Source organism: Anser brachyrhynchus, assembly GCF_964034855.1.
Source record: "Anser brachyrhynchus genome assembly, chromosome: 13".
NCBI lineage: Eukaryota > Metazoa > Chordata > Aves > Anseriformes > Anatidae > Anser > Anser brachyrhynchus.
The window spans coordinates 17,326,505-17,341,433 of record NC_137708.1 but is presented as its reverse complement, the minus strand read 5'-3'; the positions used below and the strand labels follow the sequence as shown (position 1 = coordinate 17,341,433).

The following is a 14,929-nucleotide window of genomic DNA, read 5'->3' as shown; positions in this document are numbered from 1 at the left end:
ATATAATTTGAGTCCCTCTTGGCAGAGAGATCGACGTCGTCTTCCTATTTTTTCCCCTCCTCTCGCAGTCCGAGCACTCGCCCATTTCTCCCTCTGGCCACAAGTCCTTCTGCCCGGGCAGCACCGAGGCTTGAGAAGAGCTGTGCTGGTCCCTGCTCCGGAGGACAGGCTGTGGTCATTCTGCCTCTCCTGCTGCGGGTTTGGGGAGGATGGGAATGATGATGCATGCCGGCTGATTCGCGTTGGTGCCTGCCCTGCTGAAAAGCTTAGCCAGCTGATGTCTGAAAATGGGCATCCTCGATGTTGATCTCCTCTGTTCTTCTGATCGTAAGGACAAAAATAAGAAGTGGAAAATTTCTTTCTTGGTTCATTAAGAGTGCCTAGTGTCATCGTGCGTGGCCTGGGCATCTCACCCAAAATCTTCTCTGCCTGGGGAGCAATGCACGTGGAGAACTGGGAGAAGCTGTTTTTTTACTCTTTCCCCACTGTTTCTGCCTAGCCCCAGGCTGGTCCCACGGCATCTAGGCAGGGTGTCAGAGGAGCTCTCCTCTGGCAGACTGCGGAGGATTCTCCCTTCTGGAAGGGCCTGGCCAGCAGCGCACGCTCTCTGAAGTTTTTTCAGGCACGGATCGATAGGCAAGCACAGTTTAACAGCAGCTGCAACAACAACAACAGAGAAAGCTCGCTCTGTGTGGCTGATCCCCGGGGAGAAGTGGAGAATTGTCCTCGTAATAAGAGAGACTCAGTCAGGAGTAAGTAGCTCTCCCTGGGAAACTCGGGAGCGGGGGCTGCCTGGGAAGGCAGCAGGAGAAAGAAGTGCTGTTCGTCTCTCCTGGCTCTCCAGCCAAGCTTTGCTGCAGCCCTCATCGCTCCCTGCTCGCTTTGTTGCTAATGATGGTGGCATCTTTGTGCTCACGGGGCGAGTGCCCACTACGAAGGGAACACAGAGCCAGAGCCTCCTGCCTCGAGGTCTGCAGGGGCAGCAGTGCTGAGCCGACAGCGAGCCGCTGCCGCTTACACCGACACCTCGCCGATTTGTGGCCGCAGCTCAGCACAGCGCGTCCCTCACCAGTGTGTCTTGTCCTCACCATCCCTCGTCCTTTCCAGCCCCTTTCCTCATCCTCCTCGCCTCACCTGAATCACTCTGCCTGGCCATGTCCTCCGTGCGATGGGACCTGGTGAGATCTGTGCTTGGGCAGTGTGGGGCGGCACCGCGATCCCGCTGTCAGCACCTCCTGCTGCGTCCCAAACGTTGTTGGACCCTGTTCCGGCTTCTTCAGAAGACACCAGAAATCCCCACGGTTCCTTATGGAGGTGGAGCATCACAATTAAGCATATTTTGAAAGCACACGGCTGAAGGGCCTGATCCTGGAAAATGCTACAAACTCCCAAAAGAGCATCTTGCCTTCTGGCTGAGGTTTGCTGTCCGTCGCCAGCTTGCTTGTGAGTTGTAGGGTGTGCACAAACAGACTGGGAGTACGAGCTCTGCACGTCTCCCCCGTGCTCTGGGGGATACCACGGTATTTCCTCCTTCCCTTGTTGCTCAGAAGACATGTTTCTTTGCTCGAATTCCCTTGTTGTGTGCTGAGAAGTTGGGCAGCAGAACATGGCTTAGGCTGCAGTCAGTGGTGCCTGGTGAGGTGCGGGAGCAGCAGCTGGGAGCCAGGGCTGGCCAAGGTCAGTCCTCACTGCTTCATGCCTCCTGCTGGTTTTATCTGCTCTTATTTTCTAGGAAAATCATGGCTTGGATAGTTTGGATCAAACAGCATTATTTTTTCTTTTTGCTCCACTTAAATGCTGCATCCTCTATTTATTCCTTTTGCCTTCTCTGCCAAGCACGGCGTAGTCAATGGGTGGAATTTTTTTCAAGAAACTCAGACTTTTCACTTAAAAAAAAAAGTCGAGAACGTAGCATAGCGAATATGCATGTGTCTGAGCAAGTTGTAGTGCATGCAGCCAAACCAAAATGCTCCCACCCTCGCTTCTTCCTTTCACTTTCGTGGATGTCTCTGGCCATTGCGAGTGGAAGGGCCGGGGCTGTGCGCGCAGGATCGTGCCCAGTGTGGTCATGGCAGGGCACATCTGCAGGCTGGAAGGACAGGAAGCTTGGACTTGTGTCTCCGACACCTTATTCTGCACTGTTGATCAATCTCCTAATTTCCATCTGGGACACGAAGCGAGTCGTGCTTGTCCAATATGGGGGATGAGGGTTTGAAGCCATATGTTGTGTATTTTGACATCCTCATGCTGAAGGAATTCTGTAAGCATGTGCCAGGTGTGTGTCCATCCTTGGGAATATGTGTTCTTGGCGTAACGCTGCACGTAAGGAATGAAGTGTTACCATTTTACTGCTTATCTTGCTTTTCTCGTCAGCTTCCTAGAGAAGTCACTGTGATGCCGCAGGCGTTCTTGGTTGGCTCCTCCAAGACGTAGGGGTTGGCTTCTCCAAAACGTAGGCTGTCTAGAAAGCTGGAGTAAAATGCTGCCCTTGTAAGTGGAGTAACAGGGAAACACCTATCTGTTTATGAGGAAAATTACAACGTTTTTCTGAGGCTTTCAGAGAGGCTGAAGTATAAAACTTGAAACCATTCACATTGTTATCTTCGCTGCGTGTCTTCAGGTTTACTTTGTGCTTTGATGCCGGAGTGAGATCTCGAAGAAGCCTGAGCTGGGCACAGTTAGCAATTTGCTGCAGCACAGGGCTGTGATACCAGGATTCAGCCTACTGGATTATATGGGCTGATTCCCCATTTTTTTGGACAGAACTATGCTTTTCCTGCCTTAAAATATTACGATTTGGTATTGCAGAAAAATCAAACATTGTCGACTTGCTGCGGTGGAGGGCAAATCCCAGAGGAGTTCAAGTTCAGGGCCAGGCTTTCCAGCTTGGGGCCATCTCTGATACGTGCTGGATGCATCGATGGGGTGAAAAACCTCCGGGCTGGGTGCGTGCGGTGCCGCTCAGTAGGAAATCGTGGGGGCAAAGAGTTTGAGTTGGCTGGAAAGACTCCTGTTAATTTTGTTCCTTGTCGTTTCAGACACGGTTCCGTGATGGTCGTTAGGATATTTAGCCATGCATTAATCTCGGCTCTGCTGAGCTTCACGCCGCTGCTCGTCCACCATTATAGTGCCAGGTTTCTGTGCATTGCAATTGGAAATAAATTTATTTATTGCGCATTCTTTGACCTTGGCATGTTTGTAACCCTTGTGATTATTAGAGGGAAAAAAGGAGGACTTCTGGGAATAATTGCCTTGTTTGTTCTTTATCTCCGAAGCATTGATACCTGCAGTTCTGTGCTGAGATAATTAAATCTTAGAATCACAATCGCACCGAGAGAATCTCTCCGTTTCTGTAGGCAATGTTTTATTTTTTTCCTGAAGGTAGAAAAGTGCATTTTCCATTTGCAAACTATCTGCGGTGACTTTGGGAAAGCGGTTACGCCGAATGTCCAGCTGGAGCCGCGCTGCCTTGAGATAAGGGCTCTGAAATACGTGCTCGAGTCACCTTTAAAAATAATCATGTGAAAACATGTGCACGAGAGAGTAGTCGGGAATCAGGTGGTGCCTCTTGGTATCCATAGTGAAAACAATTTTAGAAACCACTCCTCTCATAAATACTGCATTTTTGGGATATCTCTTCTTGCGTTCTCTATTGCCAAGTGCATTGGCATGAAAGCAGCTTTCCTCAAAAATTAATCCGTGCCTGCTGTCTTTTCCCGATGGGGTGACGAGAGCTGCTGTAAGTGGAGCTGGTGAAGCTCCATGGGAAATGTAGACAAAAAATTAAGAGCTCAAAAGGAAAACGTTCAGATATTTTGAAATATTTTTTTTGATCAGACAAAAACTCCTGCTCCTTCTTTCCTTTTATTTTTTATTTTTGATCCATTCTTTGATTTCTTAGGCTGTTTCTCCCTCCCTGGTACCACGCCATTTTATGTTTTCTTTTCCTGTTTAGATGAAATAATGAAAAATGAACCAATTTTACTTCTGGCTGCCTTTTGGGGTGAAGCATGGCTGGGAGCAGGGCACGGGGAAGGAAAGCTTCCCCTGGCAGCTGGTGCTAGCGTTGGGTTATTGTGCTGATGTAGCCCGCAGCAGCGCTCTGCGGCCGGAGAGCATCCTCGCACTGCTTCCCATCCTCCCTGGTCTTGCTTCCTCTGCTGTGCAGGACTGGGACCTTATCCAGAGCCACCCTCCTCCTGCTTCAACTTGCACTAAGTTTTTAGAAGGAAAAAATAATCTGCCCGCAGTGCAGAGCAGGTTTATACAGGAGCCGGTACATTTTCTCGCTGTGTTTTCTCTCCTCTTTCCTTTCCCTAAGGACACGGTAAGGTATTCGTTTGGTGTCATCCGAGTCATCTCAACATCTTGTTTTCCAGAACCTGTGATTTGTACCGAGAAAGTTGGTTATGCTGCACAGGGTGTTTAAAAAATAAAACAAAAGCAGAAGGAGGCTTGTTAGCAGCTGGGAGAGCCTTGTACTTGCCGTCAGGAAGCTTGTTTGGAGGCACGGGGAGCTCGAAAGGCAGCCCCCAGGGGCGGGGGGCTGCTGGCGGCGCGCTCGAGGTCGCCCCTGGTCTGGTGGCGAGGCTCAATTTTTGGCTCAGGTGAAACATTTGTCATTGGGAATCGTTTTATGGAGGTGGAGGAGTAGGCAAGGGAGGCACCAGGAAAGCCGTGGGGCCTCTTGAAGTATAGCTGGTCCTCGCTGGAGAGGTGCTCCCCGAGCGGAGCGTTGCTCAGGGGCCTGGGTGGCTCAGGGTGAAGAGCTGCACCTTGTACCTGTGTGAATAACGCTTCATCACCCCTGAACTCATTCCTGGTGCCCCCTGTGAGGGACCTGGGTCTAAAACCCAGTCCTTCTCCCCAAGGACTTGCTTGAGTCATTCCCCCTCGGGTGAGCCCTGGGTTCCCAGCGCTGCTTTCCAGGGCAGCGCTCCAGCCCGGCGTGCTGCAGGGGAGCGAGGCAGGGTTTTCACTTCCCCGTTGTGCATCGTGCTTTCCTCCGGGAAGCTTTCACAGCTCCGCGCCGTGCTGATTGACATATCTGTGCCTGCTTCATTGCAACTTCTGGGCTGCCTTTTCCAGAGGAAAACACTGTTCCCCTTAAATTTGAAGGTGTGAAACAAACTGCCTGGCTGAGGCTCGCTGCAAATCTGGTCTTTGCAAGCAACAAACATTGATATTTTCACGTCGTAAAAGTTTACCATCCCTCTTTGTAGCGTTTTTTTGGGGGGGGGGGGTGAATTGCTGAAGAAGTCGATGTCCTTAATTGCAAGCCGCAGAGGGGCTCCTGCGTCCGAGCTGCTGGTGGTGGGCACGGGACTGCTGCAGTGGTGCGAGGCTGGGAGGGATCGCCGAGATAAAAGGTAATTCCATTGAAAAAACTGCAAAAGGCCCTAAAATCTGTTTGATCATATTTCTCTGACTGAGTAAATAGGGTATCAGGAGCTCGAGACACATATTGCCAGATTTTCAATCGGGTGCTAGAAGGGAGCCATCATGTTTGCTGAAGGATGTTCAAACCTCCCTTTGTCATGATAATGAGGCAGTGCCTGGGCAGCACACACTGCCAGCTACTGCAGTGTTTTTCTCTCCTTCTGATTCAGCCTGTTCGGGGAAAGAGAGAGAGAAAGGGCCGCTGAATGTACAGTTGACCCAATCTGAAGCACATCAATAAGCTATAAACACTGCTTTGTACGGAGAGCCGGGAGAGAGCTGCTTTTGTGTTAGGTGACCCGTCTTGCAGATTTTTCTCCTTTTACAGTGAAATCTCTTACTGAAGTTTTGGGAATACAGGAAAGGGAAATGACTTGGAGGGAAACGAGGGGCTCCCTGGCTGCGTGGGACAGGGAGCGGTCGGACGGGGCGGCTGTGCCTGCCACCCTTGGGCAGGCAGGGACGTGTCTCGCGTTGTCACCGCTCTCGACGGCAGGAGCACGTGCCCAGGACAGCCTGGCAGCACGGCTCGCTGACGGAAAGGTATTGCCTTCATGAGAGCTGCTGCTGGAGCCGAGTGGGGAGGGCTGCAGTGGGCTTACTTGGTGGTGGTCTTCCTATCGAGGTCATTTTTTTATTTATTTTTGTTTTTATTCCCCCCTCTTGCTACTCTGAAAGACTCTTCTTTTAAGAAAATTCCCCGTTTTAGCCCGTTTTAGCAGCCTGCAAGTTGTTCTGCAGCTACCAAGTGGCTCTGACTTCATTGACAGCAGTCATTAAAGGATGCTGTAGGCTTGTGTCTGGCTCAATCTAATTTTTAAATTATCTTCTTTCGATATAATGCTGTCTTAAGTCAGTTGGCGTACTGGGTAAGTAGAAGAGCAGCAATGTGTTGATATTGAACGTTTCCAGACGTGAAGGCTTGATCTGACCCGGCAGGATCTCACTGCCGAAGACTGGCTTGAAGACTCTCTCCTCGATAGGGTCTGTGGCACGGGGAGCCCTCATTACCTCGCCAGGACATGGCCAGCGTGGCTTTTTCCCTCCTGGCTGCCTCTGCGATGTGCTCTGCCAGCAGGGACGAGCCGGGAGCGCCACCAGGGCAGGGCTGGGTCCTTTCGCTTCCATCATTTTGGGGAGCTTTTTCCCTTTCTTTTTCAGCCCGCAGGTCCTGATCCGTCGCGGTAGGGTGCTTACGTGAAAGTCCACAAATGGATATTTTTTTTAATCAGTATTTAAAACAAGAGGAGCTGGTGTCAGAAGCCAGGAAGAGCAGTTCCCAACCCAGCCGTGACCGGTGCCGTTTGTTGGGATTTGTCGGGTCCACCCTGGGGCTCTTGCAGTGCCATGCTTACTGCATCCCTTAAGCACTGGCTGTGCATCCTAATAGGACAAGGAGATTTCCATCTCAAGTTTTCTTTTTTAGTAATTTCATCCTGTTTCTCCTCCTAATAGCTCCCCCATGCTGTTTTTTTTTCTGCTTGATGTTTACACCTTTCAGCCACACACAGATACAGATCTTGTCCCACTCTGCTAGGCTTTTGCTCAGGGCTGGACGTGTTCAAATCTTTTGATCTTCCCTCAGAAATTTTTCCTTTCAAACCCTTAAACATTTTTGTTGTTTTCTTTGTACTCCGTTCAATTTGTCAATGTCTTTCTGGTAATGAGGTGTCCAGAAGTGAATACATTATTCCATTTATGGATTAATTACATCTGTAGAGAGGGGAGACTGCACCATCCTGCTATGTGATACATTTTTCTGTGTTCTCCGTCTCTGAAACCTGTCTTTTAGCTGCCACGTCTTCCTGCGACTCCGTCTCGAGCTTCCTGCCCTCTGCCTCTGCACGTCCCTGCCTGGCTGGCTGCGTTCCCAACATCTCCTTCTCAGCATGGCTGGACTTTGGGTGATAGCCTCTTCAATATTATGTTTCCTTTTCCAAACAGAAAAAGGCTTTCTATGCTTTTTCCCACCTCCTTTCAAATCTGACAGGTTTGGAAGCTCCTCCTGACGAGGACAGGTTCATCTCCTTCGTCTCCTCTTGGGATGATGTTGGTAAGGTGGCCCCGAGAGAAGATGGGTGCCTTTCTTAACTGGAGGTGTCCCAGTCAATCAGAGCAATTCTTGCTCTGTGTATTTTCCTGTTAAGTCCTGTGGTGCGTTTCAGTGCACTCTAGGTGAAATTTAATAAACCATATTCCTTCCTCTTCCGGATTATTAATAAAGCTGTTCAGATAAAATCTACCACAGATCCACGCGGTACCTTGGCAGCTTCCTCCGCTTCTTTTGTTTTGTGAGGCTTCCACCAGCTTTTAGGTGTATAAACGCACTGAGGTTCGAGTAATTTGTGTCCAAGGGACCAACATCCATGGGCAGGGGCTCGCGGCTCTCGGCAAGCTCTGGCTCTGGCCTTTGGGACAAAAAATATTGTCAGCTGGCTTCGATTCTTACAGGTGCTGAGGCTCAATTCCTCCTAAAACAGGGAGAATTGAGGCTGCTCGGATTTCTGCACGATCCGTCCTTTTAATTTCAGACCCGAGTCTCAAAAACGCTACCATAATCCATGTGGCATTTCCTTTCTTCTTTTCATTAAATAAATTATTTGCTCTAACAAACCAAATGTGCATAACGAGGTGTTCTCAGCAAATCTGCACTTCTTGGAGCTTGCTGAGCTGCCACCCGCGACAGAGAGTTTTTCTTTAATAATTTTTTCTGTTCTTATATTAGCAATAGAAGTTAATTGCATCCACCTATTTAAGCAATTTCCAGAATTAGGTATTAGGCTTATGTTTTGAAGGAATTTGCTATATTTCTCTTTAAAAAACAATTCTTCACAAATAACAACACTTGATTTCTGCGGTTAATTGCACAGATTGAGTGATTTGGCACATGTCTGCATTTTCCAGATACTCCCTTTTTCTCTCCTTCAGTGGTGGCTATTTTTATAAACTCGCCATCACTCTCCGATAGTGCAGGCATCTTTTCTTAATTTACTTTTGAAGACAAATTTAATAAAGGAATTCCCTTTCTTAGCCATATTTGAATCATTCTTTTCATCTTTTCTCTTATTAATTCCCCTACTTCTTCTTAACCAGGTTTTCGCGTGTATGTTTATAAATAAGTCTTCCTTCATTCCTTAATCCTTTTGTCTAGCATTAACTCGTACTGTATTTTATTGTTAGCATTTAATTGACTCTGTGAGAATTAAATGTCCGTGTGGTACTTGCTGTTTGTTCTCCTCCTTGCTTTTCGCAGCGCTCCAGCTCCTACGAAGACATATCGGATGCTTAGGGTTTGGGGGGGGTTGCCGTGTGCGTGGGGGGTTGTTTTCCTCTGTTTTGTTTGAGCGGTGTTGTGTTAATTGTGGTATTCTTCCGAATTTGCCACCTGGCACGTTGTCAGCGCAGGTGGAATTTGGGCAATTCATTTTGCCAGCTCTGCTGATGGGTCTGGAGGTGCCAGATCTGGAAAGATGGCTGAGGAAGTCCTACGGGGCTTAGCTTTCTTTTATGGCTTTGCCTTGCAAAGGAAGCAAATAACTTGATATGCCTGAACTGATGTGGTTTGTGGCCACTGGTCCCAAATTTCAGTAAGGTAAGGTCCAAAGGAGGTCTCTAGCAGCTGGAGGGCCAAATTGCATCCTAGGCAAACGCAGACCGTCATGGTAGAACCGTCCTTCCTTGCTTAAAATCCTCTGCAATGGGTTGGTCCAGGATTTTTTTTTTACTTTGGATTTGCAGTGAAAGGCTGCAGCCTCTTCAGGTTCATTTTTTCAGTGCCGATAACGCAGTAATTGAGTCAACCTGAGCTTCCCTGTTGAATTTCAGCTTATTGGCGTTATAATTAATTTTGACACGTAACACCACCCCTCCAACTTTCACTCCCAAATCTATTAATGCGTAACGATGAAAAGTGTGTTCTGTGCATAATATTGTTTTAGAGTTACAGATCTTAAGTCCTCGTTGTCTGAGAAGAGCAGAGTATAAATGCATTAAGTCCTCGTAGCTGCAGCTTGCTGAAGGCTGGAAAGGGTCTGAAGTTTCTTAGTTTGTGGTGACAACTTATCTTAGACGTGAAGTTAGCCGTGCGTTTTATTAAAACTTGAGCTCCACTCTTTTAGTGCAGTGTCTTTTCACTGTACTTGCTAACGTGCTAATTATAAGACACTGGACTGCATTACATCATGTTCAGCCTCGCTGCTTCGCAGTATTTATAGGACTGCAGCTTCCTTGGCTCGGTTTTTGTGAACTTAGAGAAGATGAAGGCAGTCAGTGGCAAAGAAACAAACAAACAAAAAGCCCACAACCCCGGGTGCGTTTGTTACAAAGGCCATTAGCAATTACATCACTGGCGTGCAGTTAGATTTCATTTTCCTTCTGTACTCGGTAAAACCCCAGAAAGAATGCCCATGAGGAATTAAGCCGTAAAGACTCTGGTGGAGGAAGTACGTTAAAAGCAATTAGCAGAAATTTAACAAAGTAGATGAAAATCAAATCGGGGCTCTCCCAGAATTTCCGACGCGGTGCTGGGTAATCCCCAGTGTTGGGTTTGCAGGAGGAAACCCGTGCTGGGGCTGGGGAGCCTGCTCCTGGCTCGGGCAAGCCCCAAGGAGTCCTCAGAAATTCCAGGAAATGCACATTTTCCCAGCCAAGAGCCTTTTGTTTTTTCTTTTCCCTTTTTTTTTTTTTTTGTCGTTTTTGGGTTTTACGTTACACATGACAGCGTGTTTGATGGAGATGCCAATTCCTGACTGCCTTTGTGGTGGCTTTTTTTTTTTTTTTTTCCCTGTTTCCCTCCCCCCTCTCCTTTTTTCTTATTAAAAGCAAAGGAAAATGGGCAGATTGTCCTGCCTGGGGAGCACAGCTGAACAGCTGGTGCGGCTTCAGATCAGGAGGGGAGAAAGCAGGAGTAAAATGAGTGCTTGGAGAGAGCGAGCAAACATCTCGGGGAGAACCGGGCTCGCTTCGCTCTGCAAACAAAATGGAAGCGTCAGCGGAAGCGGGGCTGCCGGGGACGGGGTGCTGGGCTGCGTGCTTCTCAAAATCACAATTTGCAGCCTGCCCTCTGCCTGGCGTGCGAGCCGAGGGCAACTCCGGCACCAGCGGGCTGTGAGAGGTGGCGAGGCGGAGGAAGGAGGCTCTCGTTATTTCTGTAACAGCCAAGGAGTATAACCCAACTGTTGTCACCAGCAGAAACTGAACTGGAACACCCTTTGCAAGGAGACTGAGGATGAAAAGGGCGAGATGCAGTAAAACGCCAGCGGTGCATGCTGGAGCCTCGCCGGCCGGGCAGGTGCCATGCCCCTGGGCTGCAGGGGGTGCCCAGGGGGTACAGGGGGATTTGGGCAGCTGGTGCTCAGCCTGGGAGAGCTGAGCGGGGTCTCTGCGAGGAACACGTCTGCTGTGAAAGCCCAGGAGCTGGGGTAACATCCTGGAGGAGGCCAAGGGATGGATGGCCTTTTCTGGGGGGGCTGGAGCAGCCAAGGCTTGTGGTCGTCCTTCTTCACCGTGACAGCACAAAGGCCTGGTCAGGGTAGATTTTGGGCACCGCTGCCCCAAATGTGCCGCCTGCTCTGCTGCAACAGGAGTCCATAAATTAACATAGGAACAACTGTTATATCCACATTCCTGCTCCAAATTCTCAAAAGTCCCTGCTTTTCTCTATAAATCCATACCTGGATTGTCAGTGGGGGCTGCAGCAGGGAACATCGTGTCACCGATTACTTCCAGAGCTCGATTCCTTGCCCTGCTGGATCCTGGGTCTGCAGTGATCTCCAGCCCCATGCTTCGCGTGGAGCTGGAGGAAAGGTGGCCGGATCGCTGCGGAGACATGGAGAGAACGTCAAAGGTAAAGCTAAACAACAGGGCAGACACAAAAAGGCTGTGAGTGAGGTGGAAAGTGCAGGCAAATAGACAATAGAAGAAAGTTTAAGTAGCAATTTGTTCTCCTCTGCACAAGGAAACGCACTTCATTTTTGAAAGACCATCCTTCAGGAAGCTGTACTCCTAAATGCAGAACTAAATATACCCTGGGAGAACCGAAACTGGTTATTGTGCTACCCCTCAAACGTGCACGCAGGAAAACAAAAGTGAACAGTGATTGACAGAGTTAATCTGTTCTTAATAGGTGTTTTATTTCAATATTCATTTTTCTCATTTGCATAACTGCTTTCCTTCAGATTTCCTCTCAATACCGAGCCTTTCTCCTGGCTCCTCCTGCGTTGGCGGAGGTGGGTCAGGACCTGGGGACATCCCTGGTGTGTCAAAACCTGTGGCTACCCAAAGGGACCCTGCCAGCAAGTGCTGAGCTCGGAAAGCCATTCAATTCTTGGTGCAAGATCGTTTTCTCCTCGAAATAATAGTACAGGATTTTTCTTAACAACTTCAGTCCTGTTTCTTGTGTCTCAGATGAAAACCCACGAGGTGCTGAGCTGCTTCTGCATGCTAAAGGTTCTTGATGAGGGAGATAAAAAAGAGCGTGCGAGACTGATGCACGCTGAGGCAGCATTTCCAAGGCGTTTCTCACAGCCCTCCGGGAGAAAGAGGAGGAGAGGCTCCTTTTGCTGGCTCTACAAGAGCAATTGTGTGTGTTCCCTTCCAGTTGTTAAACACTGGAGTTGGGCTGGAAACCCAGAACATCTCAGGTTAACTCCACGTTAACACAAATCCACCAAAATCAGCATCCGAGCGTGCCCAGGGCAGCAGCTTCTGCTACAAAGAATCGCTGGATTAAATGAGGGGACCATCAAAAATGGGGTTCACACCAAAATAGGTCCGGGTGTTGGTGGGTGACGAAGCTCACCTTGTTGTTTCAGCCTGGAGGAGAGCCCAGCTCTCCTGGCCATGGCCTTGGCACTACGCGTTGGCCATCAGTCCTGGGGGCTCCCCACAATGCCCAGGCGCCTTGTTCCCTGCATGAATTTCTTTAATCTCGCTGTTCTCCCTGGGAAATTTCTGACGACTTGCCCTCCAGAGCTCCCCGCTCTAAAAATCCATTTGGATAATGCCTGGGACATGATGGCTTTCTCCCTCCTGCCTGTCTCCGTGCCTCCCAAGCATCCCTAAATGTGTTCCTGGGACAAGTTCTCGTCTTCCCAGAGGGATTTTGTAGAGCTGGAGAATGCTGATAAATGTGAAATGTTTCCACGCAGTAGCACAAGGATCTTGGTTTAGGTAAGAAATACGTATCGTAAATAAGGCTAACTTTTGCATTAAAAAGAAATCCAGGAAGAACGCCAGTATCCTCCCTCTGAAAGAAAGCAAAATGAAAAACCACAAACTCCACCTCGTCTGATGTAAATACACGAACTTGAATATCCGCGATTTCTTACATTTCTCTGGAAAGCTTTAGGTGCTCTTTAAAGTTCAGATTGCTTTTTCATATGCGAATTACTGGTCTGATTTCTGTACTGCTTGTAAGAAATGATGCAAAATTTGTTTAAAGGATTTAATGAGTTCTGGGCTGTCTGCATCACATAGCATCTCCGTACTGCGTGGCACACATCAGGCACCACTAAGTATTTCTACATCTTTCTTCAAAAGATGCCATAACCATCAAAGATACTTGCTATAAATGATTCTGAATGTGTGGATTTTTTCTCTACAGTGAGATCTGCATATCCAGTATATTAAAGGAAATGTGTTTTCCTTGAAGGAGGGAGATAGTTTGTACGTTAGAGTTCTTCTTGGGACATCTGCACAGCCCATTTATTTCATTTCATTTTGTCCTATTTTACCCATTTGTTTGTTGTTGTTGTAGAATTAAGCTTCATTAAGGAAAAACAATAAAATACAATGTATAGGGCTCGAATAATGCCAGGCTTAATCCTGAATAAGAAATGTTTTGAGGAGAAAGGATCTCATGTTGGTTGGCCATAAAGAGCCCTTGCATGCTGAGCAAGCCACCTGAAAGATGCTACCAGAGGAGCCCCGGCTAACCTAGACGCTGCCTTTTCTCTTCCTCTAGACTGTCTTCTACACCTCAGATAAAAATCACATCTTGTTATTGGTGTGAGGATAAAGAGCAGATGCATACAGTAAAATACAGCTTATTAAACTACGGCTTAGATTGGTTAATTACTTTCTCTGCATTAATAGAGGATCAGGGCTGCCACTGTCGTTTTTAGAATTCAGCAGGTTCTTTTCTGCCTCTGTAGAAGTGAGTCAGTACAGTTCCTGCTTTGATTTACAAAATTGGATTTTAATCTCTTTGAAACCATTATGCTAAATCAATTTTTAACATAGCAGAGCATGGAGGTACAAAGCCCCTCTTGTTCTCATGTTGCTGACTCTTTGGATGAGTGAGCACCATATAAACAAGACTTAAACGACATCTATGTGGAAGAGCTTGTGCCAGCGTGGAAATACAGTTTTGCTCTATTACGATGATTAGCGACTGTGGTGCGGACAAAGAAGATAAAGGTGTGGCTGCGAGTGCTGCTGCCGCTAAGAAATCCTCCCTCCGGTGCGGCGGTCAGGAAGGACATGGGAGGACTCGCAGGATTTGGGTGTGGGGTTTTGTGTGTGTGTGTGTGGTTTTTTTGCCTTCCCCTTAGCCCGGCTCTGGAGCTGTCAAGGCACGAGATGAATCACCCCTCTGATGTTTTGGATTTCTGGCAACGGTAGCGATCGGGCAATCATCCAAATCCAGCAAGAGCGCTGATAGTAATGAATGGGAAGTTCATATGATTTCATATGGAAAGCAGGAGGAAGAGTTTGGAGAAGATGCTCTATGCATACACAGGCGTGCACTTCCCCTTTATTCTGCTCTTTCTTTCTGAACTTTATGGCATCCCTCTGTCTGGCTGATAAATCAGATTTACTTTGGGGTGGGGAGGGGACGAAACCCTTCTGAAATGCTAGCAGCAGGTCCGAGCTGCAGTGCTTTGGACTGGACTGAAAATCTCTGGACTTGAAGTGGTTGTAGACCTATCCTTCTTGCCTACTGCCCAGTTTGAGATGCAACTTGCATATCCTGTTTGTGTCCTATAGGGATATAGCGATGGTTCCCCCACTTCCCCTGCCCCAAACTCTCCAGGGAAGACTATCTGGAAAAAAATCTTTCTATCGGCTTTTTTTATCCTACTTTAATTAAAAACTTAGAGCGTGAGATCTTTCAGAAAACTTCGCTGATACTTTGCAACAACCGAGTCTTGAAGACTGTTGAGCCTGCCCCCATCCTTATTCGTCCTTTCTTATGGGTATTACCTGGAATATTCTGGACTGTTCAAGTGAAAAGGGCGTATGGAATATCGTACTTGGCTACGTTCACTTTAGTAAAACCCAATAATAAGTGTAAAAGTTAGCTGCAAAACAAATAGAATTATGTGGGAATATGAAGGGAGGATAAATTCCTTACCCCTTAAAATCTCCTTTAGGAAAAAAGAAATGTTGCGAGATTTGGGCAATTTGCTACATAATAAGTCTCGTTGCCTAAAAGCTGAGGATATTAGCGAAACAATGATGCAGAAATGAGGCAGTTGTTTTATCTGCG

At 47.8% G+C, this 14,929-nt stretch overlaps 1 protein-coding gene across 14 annotated transcripts in view; it reads left to right on the top strand.

Annotated features, from left to right (window-relative positions):
• The window catches only part of NEXMIF (neurite extension and migration factor), a 197,623-nt gene that overhangs the window by 125,974 nt on the left and 56,720 nt on the right, over positions 1-14,929 (top strand). The window lies entirely within an intron of this gene.